The sequence below is a fragment of the Schistosoma mansoni genome, chromosome W, assembly GCF_000237925.1.
Source record: "Schistosoma mansoni strain Puerto Rico chromosome W, complete genome".
Classification (NCBI taxonomy): domain Eukaryota; kingdom Metazoa; phylum Platyhelminthes; class Trematoda; order Strigeidida; family Schistosomatidae; genus Schistosoma; species Schistosoma mansoni.
The window spans coordinates 7,872,039-7,880,827 of record NC_031502.1 but is presented as its reverse complement, the minus strand read 5'-3'; positions in this window follow the sequence as shown (position 1 = coordinate 7,880,827).

Sequence of the window (8,789 nt, the reverse complement as noted above, 5' to 3'; positions counted from 1 at the left end):
GATGAAAAAGCAAATGAATTAATAATCTAATAAGATTTATTATGGAACCACTACATGCAATACAAAGTAGATAGTTTAAATAATAATAATAATAATCTTAAATTCCTCAATTGAGTGGGACTATATCATGATGAAGACGCTTAATTTTGAGTTATTTATCGTCTTCTACTTTTTAACTAATAAGTAGTAAAAAACTTAAAGAATGTTTTTGTGAGACTAAGTTTTTTTGAAGATAATGGATTTTTTGATGAGGGTAATATGATCATACAAGTAACTGGCTTTAAAATTAATTTCTGAAATACTAGTAAGAAGTTGCGTTTGGTGGAATCCAGTCATTTCAAGAGTGATTCAAGTAGCTACCAATAGCACTGTATGGTATAAAACTAAATCGCGGATTGATTGGTTGATTGAAATCGGAAATATAGACCATTTGATTCAAGTCCAGCGGTCTCTGTCATGATCATAATAAGAACTGAAAGTTTTCGGTTCCATTTCATTTTCCTTGAGTGAAAAACATTGAGAAATTCTAAACTGGGACGAAACAGGTGACCAAGCCTTCATGGTATCCAATATTTAGCCAGCCGTTTTCCGTTTCCAAAGAAGGGTACTTTTTATACCAACTAGTTCATAAAACTGATTTCCAAAGTTTTCATTTACTGTGGTTAGAAACTTTTTAAAGCTTCAGTCAATAAACGAACCATTCTTGACGCTGAAGACTATAGTATCAGATTAGTTTTCATCCTAATAAATTATATCTCATTGCGGTATCATGAGGTATTGGAACTTGGACCGACTCACACTCAGGCATAGTTGCATGGTAACAATGACTGATTTATTAGATTTTCACTCTTTTGGCAAATTTCTCTATGATCATTAGGTTGCAAATTGTGCAAAATTATTCATGACAACCAAAGAACAGTGTTTCAAAAACTCTCGAAATGAGTTAGAAAAGATGCTGATTAGTGAGTACTTAGTTTAATAAAAAGCTAAATCAATCAATTGTAAAATAAAATCACATCACTATTAGGACTATAATCAAAAAGCAAAATCAGTTGGATTTCAATGTCAACTAGAATTCATATAACCCATTATTCCTCATGAAAAACTCTTACAGAATTTCTAAGAGAAAAACCAAAGAACACATTGTGTTGGGAATTGGAAGCAGAAATCAAAAGAATGAATAGCAACTGGAAAGGACTGCCCAGGACAGAGTTTGATGAAGAATCCTGGTGGGCAGCCTATGCTCCTCCATAAAAGGTAACAGGATTAAGTACATAATAATCCATCTCAGACACATTACAACTAATTCGATCCACTTAGTGGGTTGGGTGTTCACTTATTTTGAAGAACATATATCTTTAAATTATTCCATTGTAAATATTTGCTTATACAACTACTATTTCAAACAAAATTAATTCTATGTGCATCATCATAACAATTTCGATAGCACAACTGAATCGATATTTAAAATTTTGCTAAATTTTTACATAACTCTGGATCCCAAAATACTGGATCCTCTCTTTGTAAGTAATAAGTTGTAGAGAGATCAATAAGATGTCACAAAATTGACTTTTCATTCACCCTATATTGACAATGTAATGTTCCATGCTTTTAGAGTAAGAAAGATTAGAGGTAAAACAAAACGCATAATATATAGTGGAGTTCCATACTCTTACATGCTAACTCTCATCTCTTAAACGGAAGAAAAACTGCTCTAGAATGTTAGATATACTACTTTATTAAACGTTTGAAAAGGACGATTAACTTCACACTATTGGATCCAGCGGTGGTCAGTGAAACTTAGCAAAAAGTTTAACCTTTAAGTACTTAAACCACATAAGATACAGTCATGGTGGTAGTAGAAGTAGGTTGTTTTAACCGATTGTTACAGATAGTTTTGACAATAATTTTAAATTTTTTTCTAATATAAACAAGGTGTGATTTAAAATAAGTGAGTCATGATAATAGCTGACGTGTGATAGTTTTCTGTTTGATCATGAGAATTACGGAGAGCCTGCACCCCAACACATTGGATTAAATAGTGTTCAGTATCAGTCTGTTTTATGTGTGATTAAAAAACAGTATATAATAACTGATCTAATTTCAAACCATAGTATTTAAGGTTTGCTACTTATGCATGCAGACAAACAAATGTACAAGTAGCTAAAGTTATCTTGATGCATTAAAATAGTTTCTGTTTTAAGCTTCTTCCATCAATAAGCATCAAATAAAATACATTGCGTTCATTAATCGGTTACTTTATTAACCTTAGTCGCAAAATTAAATCTCAGATTCTAAACCTTAGTGATGAATTAAAACTAACAACAGTAAATACGCAGTGGATATGGGTTGACAATTATAAATCATCAATTTAGTTGAATGCAAAGGGATGGATGGTGAGTCAGAATATGATATAGAACAGAGAGAGCATTCACTATGATGTAGATATATCTAAGTAACGGGCTTGTTATTGATCTGGAGTTGAATACAGTCATGAATACATTTTTGTAGCTCTTAACCTATCTAGTTAGATAGGAGACAATGGTGCATGAGCCGTATTGATAAATCATTATACTAACAGTTGATATGCATTTATAAACAGTTGAACTGATTTAAACATGGATATCTGTACACTGGTGTTGAGTTAGTGTATGGTTTTCTCACTCGCCGTAGTTGTCATAATTGCTTTTTTTTGTCATAAAACAACGATATGTAGTGTGCATTGACAACCATATTTAAGTTTGTTCAGTATATTCCAGTACACTATTCCATCTTAGATCTATTCATAAAAATTGAGATGGACGATGTTTTGTAGTAGATTATGCCAAGATACTATTGACTTATAGAGTTAATACTAAACACTAGAGGTTGGACATAGATATCAGATATTCCAAAATATATCGTATCGTAGTTATTACCAACTTTTATGATCTTGAGTACTAACTGACATGATTTACAAATCGTGTTAAACACTCCCTTTGCAGACTAACTCAGTAAGTTACAAAACCCACATGCATTAAGAATAAATTAATGTAAATAAGTATAATCAGCTTAATAAATTTTCCCATAGATCTCTTTTACGGTCAAATATTACACGAATATCAAAATCAATGTAACATGAAAAACATTTTCGAAACATTAATCAAAGAACCATTATAAGCAGAGATGAATAGTGGTTAGCAGTGTAAAAACCAGGACGTGCGTTTCGTCCTATTTGGTACTTCTCATCTGGATGTAACTGAATCCCAGAGTTGATATTCACTCTGGGGTTTAAACACAGTACCATTCGGTTTATACGCCATCGTGTTATCCAGTGATTGTTTTAATTTGATGTTAAAACTGTTTAACTGTTTATCGGTCTTATAGTGATTAAATAAACGAAACATATTTCAGAATGTTTACATGTGTAGATCAAAATTACTAGTTTTTTTCTTACATAATACAGCTTATGAATTACGCAAATGTATTTAAGTTGTATTTAAACTTTCGTGCCATATTTTTGGTTACATATCGATCATGTATCCACACCCCCAACCCCGACAGACAACAACATATCAGTGTACGGAATATAAATTTATTTTTACATTGGCATCCATGTATGCATGTTGTGTTGTAAACAGCATACATTAGATGGACTGTTTTAACGATAACATTGTTATTACCTTTATTGTGTCCAATACCAACCGAATAATCAAGTAATCAATTGTACTAAATAGATTGTGTTTAAACTTTTTGACCTATACTATTCCGGATGTTTAAAAATCTAATAATTACTGATAATTTAAATGATAATAGCAGCTAAACAATGAACATAAGTTTATGGAGAGAGAGGCATGAAAAAATGAAACTTATTGACAAGAAATCGAAACGATGTATGAAAATGGCTGAATTTATGAAACTCATAGATAAACTTTAAATTAACGATACTATTTACTTGGATAACTAAAATGGCTTCGTAACGACTTTTTATGGTGCTCTAGACTTATACCTCGATTTATTTGAGACACGCTAACCAGAGATGTGTGAATCTCATACCTACTAATTTCTAAGAAACTGAAAATTGACAGTCGTGTAGTAACGGAGAGGGTGAATAATAAAACAGACATAAACCAAATTTATGGTTGTAAACAAAACTACTCCTCCAATTGCATTGAAAATCTCTAAATTCATTATACCAACAAATTCAGAGGAATATTTTGCATCGAAGCTGAAACAACATCATAATTCATGTAGATAGTGTCCATAACCAATAGAAATTAATAGTTTAAAACAGAAAAAATACATTAAAACTGTTGAAAATCACACACAGGGACTTATTAACTATGAAGAATTATCGAATTACTATCCAAATAAATCCATACACTCTGGATTTCTTCAAACCAATACACTCTTTCAAATAACATCTAAAGATTTTAATGTAATTTAACTTACGGTTTTCAGGACTCTATGAATCTGATTGACTTCTGAAATAAAGTTTTTTTTATCAACACTCAAGAAAACTATTTTAGACCACCTACTACTTGTGGTTAAGATTCAACTACATGCTACTGAATTATTCACATAAATGGATTCAGAATGTGTTTTGTCTAGTGCCCCCAAATACCCTGGTACGGCCGAGAGTGGGGAGAGTCCACTCTCCCTCTCGAAAAGCTTTCACATGGCCACGCGTATATATCCTCTGCCAGGGAATTCCTACTCACTGCCTTCTCGTGGCATTACTGTTGTTTACGAAATTGAGAGGACGAAAAGCGAATCTCCGGCGCTTTAACCGGGTCGGTGGACACGAAATGTTCACCTAGGGGAGTTGGAAAACCCTAATTCCAAACCAATGGTACACATGGGCTCCAGGATCCTGAAGGAACAAATGGAGTATGAACCAATCGTTGCTCACCAACTACCATGGGACTGCATCTCCTTACGATGCTCCACTGCCTTGTGGATCAGACCTTTAGGTCAAAGGCTCCGGGTGTGGCCCCCTAAGAAAACCACCTACTTCGGTCTGGGCACCAGGACAGTATCACAGCCCTCACACAAATTAAATGAAATTTGTGTGGCGCATATGTATCTGGTGTCTCTGTACCAATATTTTTGTGTTCAAATAAAATAAAATAAACATGCTACTGAATTAATCACATAAATGGATTCAGAATGTGTTTTATCATAAGTTTTTGCATCGGCCACTAAATACAAGGAAAATATTTGTATGTTCGAGTAATGAATGTAATAACATATGCGTTCACGAATAGAGTAATAAACTTGACTACAGTCAATGAGTTTCTCATAGTTTTTATATTAATACCAAATTATTATGATTATGACTTATAAATAATGATTTCAAAGGTTGTTTATTATCAATTATGAGTGTATGCAGTACGTTTGTCTAAATGCTTCTGAGTTGCTAACTAAATAGATTTGAATATTTTCATGCCTTATTGTTCACCATAAGCGGCTAGTCTATAAACGTGCGTTTCGCCCCATCTGAGACTCGTCAGTTGAATGTACCTGCATCTCACAGTTGATGTTCACTCAGAGATTAGAACACAGCACCGTTCGCTTCAAATTCCATCGGCTTATCCACTTAGCTACTGAGTCCAGATAGTCACTAGCTTTTGCAATGTGATGAAGTTTTAATTCATTTTTATATTATTTGTTTGAACCTTCTCATTGATGTTTAGGACTGAAGTTGACCAGTCTCTTATTAGCATATGTGCATCATGCGCAGATTGCCTCAATAATGCTTATCACTTAAGGCAATTCGCGCAGGATGCACATATGCCAATAAGAGACTGATCAATTGCAGTCCTAAACATCATTGGGAAGATTCAAACAAACAACACAGAAATGAATTATGTATTACTTGATCCATAAACATCTCCCACACTATCTAGGTCAATGAAAGTGACACCCTGATACATAGAATCAAGATATAGCAGAGTGATATTACTTCGCGATATATCTAAAACAAGAACGGTATTAATGTTAAAAATTTGCTTTCATTGTTATAAAATCTGTCTTAAATGTTGCAAATATTCTACCGTAAATAATTAGCACAATTCAACTAACAAGTTGATAATCTTTAGTTCAAAGCTTTCTATTAGCTATTCTCTGATTGGCTAAGCACTAGCTGAAAATTCATCGGAATTGTTTCAAGTTCATTCCTAAACTATATCACACATAATCACATGATTCCTTTATATATGCTACATTTTCCATCATTATTTTGTAACAGATTTTATAAACGATTTTATAAACAATTCTATTATTCCCAACTAAGCACTTAGTCCTATGACTAGGAAATCTTAAGTTAGTCTACATGTGACTGACTTCAAGCTGTGTTAGATGGGAGAATAAAGTCTAAAAAGTTATCAGTTTAAGTATTAACTCACAGTCAAATGCTAATTTGAAGCGATGACTATGACTTATGATTTTTTGCTACTGAATTGTAGGTCCGGAACTTGACCACCACCTACTTCAGTTTAAGTAACTAGGTTGCATCACTACCTTTCACATTTAAAATACACAACTCAAACAAAAAGCAAGCGAATCTGTATCTTGTAAATTAGTTATTTAAAAAAGGAGAAATTGTTTGATTATAACATTGTGCTCATCCCATTAAAATCTTTCTTCATGTGTGATAACAACCAAGCTCATTAACAATCTTGAAATGTACACCATCCCAATTGAGAAAAAAACAGAATCCATTTTTAGAAACATTTACAGATATCATTATTGCGTGTCACACTAATTGTAATAATGAATTCCTATGGAAATGTAAATAATTAACTATTTCATACTGAAACGGACTGTTGCATATTGAATATAGTACTGAAACATTTATTACTGAATCCTTTTCCAAAAAAATGTCAGATGAAAAATTTCGGCTACGAAGCATTTAAGACGCCTGCATCGATTGGTTTATGGAGGCGTTTAACGTAGACGGACAAAAAAGGTAACCTCTACTCCATTTCCTTTCTATTAAGGGAAATATATGTTATCATACTTTTAATATTTCATGAAATTAAAGCATACTTGTTGAATAACCAAATAGACAATATTTACATGACATATGAGTACTTCACTACATAATATATACGTAAACCAAGCAAAGCATATCTGCATGATGCCTTTTTTAAATGATTATTAAAAAGGGAGGAAAAGCCTCGGGATTTATAGATAGGTACATAAATATAAAACCCAAAAGATAAAGTACAAACAGTTATCCGTAATATCTGACTGTTACACTTAATAATTAAGTAAATGATTGTATCAAAGATATTTGAGAAGTTTGGAATCTTGGGAAAAGATTCTATTGAAAAAACAGACAATTAATATCGTTTATAAAAACGGATATAAACCAACAAATACATATCGTTTACCTTATAAAGGTAAAGTGTATCACTGAGATACTGCTAATTAATCAAAACATACGATATTAAACACGACTCCGTTTCCCACCGTTCGACAATATATATGGAGTGCAGACATTTCAGCTATCAAAAATTGCCCTTCCTTATCAGACTGGTTGGTTAGTATAGACCAGTCCATCGAAGAAGTGTGGACGAAGGTTGAGATCACACTCAAAGGACTCACGAAACTTTTTCTTTCATTGTCAACTAGATGTACACTACCATATAACCACTCATGTACAAGCAAACAAATATTAAAGATACTAGAGGGTAGGAGATAATCTCTGAAAATTTATCTTTACGAGCCATCATAAAGCACTTAATTCTGAATACATAAAATTATATGTAAAAGTCATACCACAAAGTCTTGGATTGTTTATAACAGCCAAGTTTTACGTGACAGAAAACCTGTCTAAAATAACTATTTTCTTATATTTGTAAGAGGACCATGCGGAATGACGAAATCCCATTGTTATGAGTACTTAAGAACTTAAAGATAGTAGTTCATTCAGACTCAACCAAAACTATGGCCTTGTCAGATTACTTCAATAATATCTACTTTGTAGATATTAACGAAGCACGTCACCATAGCTGTACACCTGAAACTCAGCTGAGATTCTTGTTTTATGACTATATTACTTATTAGTAATCAGTGTTAATCCCCTTTTCCTTGTACCTCGTTCGTTAAACTGATTATTCACAAACTGACTACGCTCTTATTGGTTGAAACGCATTTTGCTTGGACAGCCATTTTGAACATGTCACATTTAAGTACAACTGCTGTTGTTTTTTATCACCTTGAATGTAAGCTTAACTTACGTTATGATTCATTGTCACAATATTAATAATATTTATGCATATATTTCTATAAATGTTTCAGAGTAACCAAGACAATTCTCTGACTTGTATACTTCAGGTACGTTATTCTAGAGAACCTGATAGTTATTTAAGTTGCATCAATAACAAAATTACGATGAGACGCCAGGATTATCCATGTAGTCAGAAAAGGGAGATTCTAAAGTGGAAAATCATACAAACATAAAAGCAATTAGAACTGGGATTAACCGAGCTAAGGGGAGAACTTGGGAAGCAGAATTCACTGCAGAAACTTCAAAACGAAGGAAATAAACCTGACTTCTGTAATCATAATACAATTAAAATATATGATAAACCTATGTCAAAGGCAGTACCAGACCACGTTGAACGTTATTTAGGGTTATATAAGAAGTACAGAAGTTTGATGGCGGTCCAACTGAGTACTGGCCCTCTATGAAAGGATTTCAGAAAGCTGTTGAGAAAATGACGAAGGGAAATCCTAAGGAACTTAATTATCTAACTTTATGCTGGAAGAACTGAGTAAGCGACCGAACATTGAATCATAAT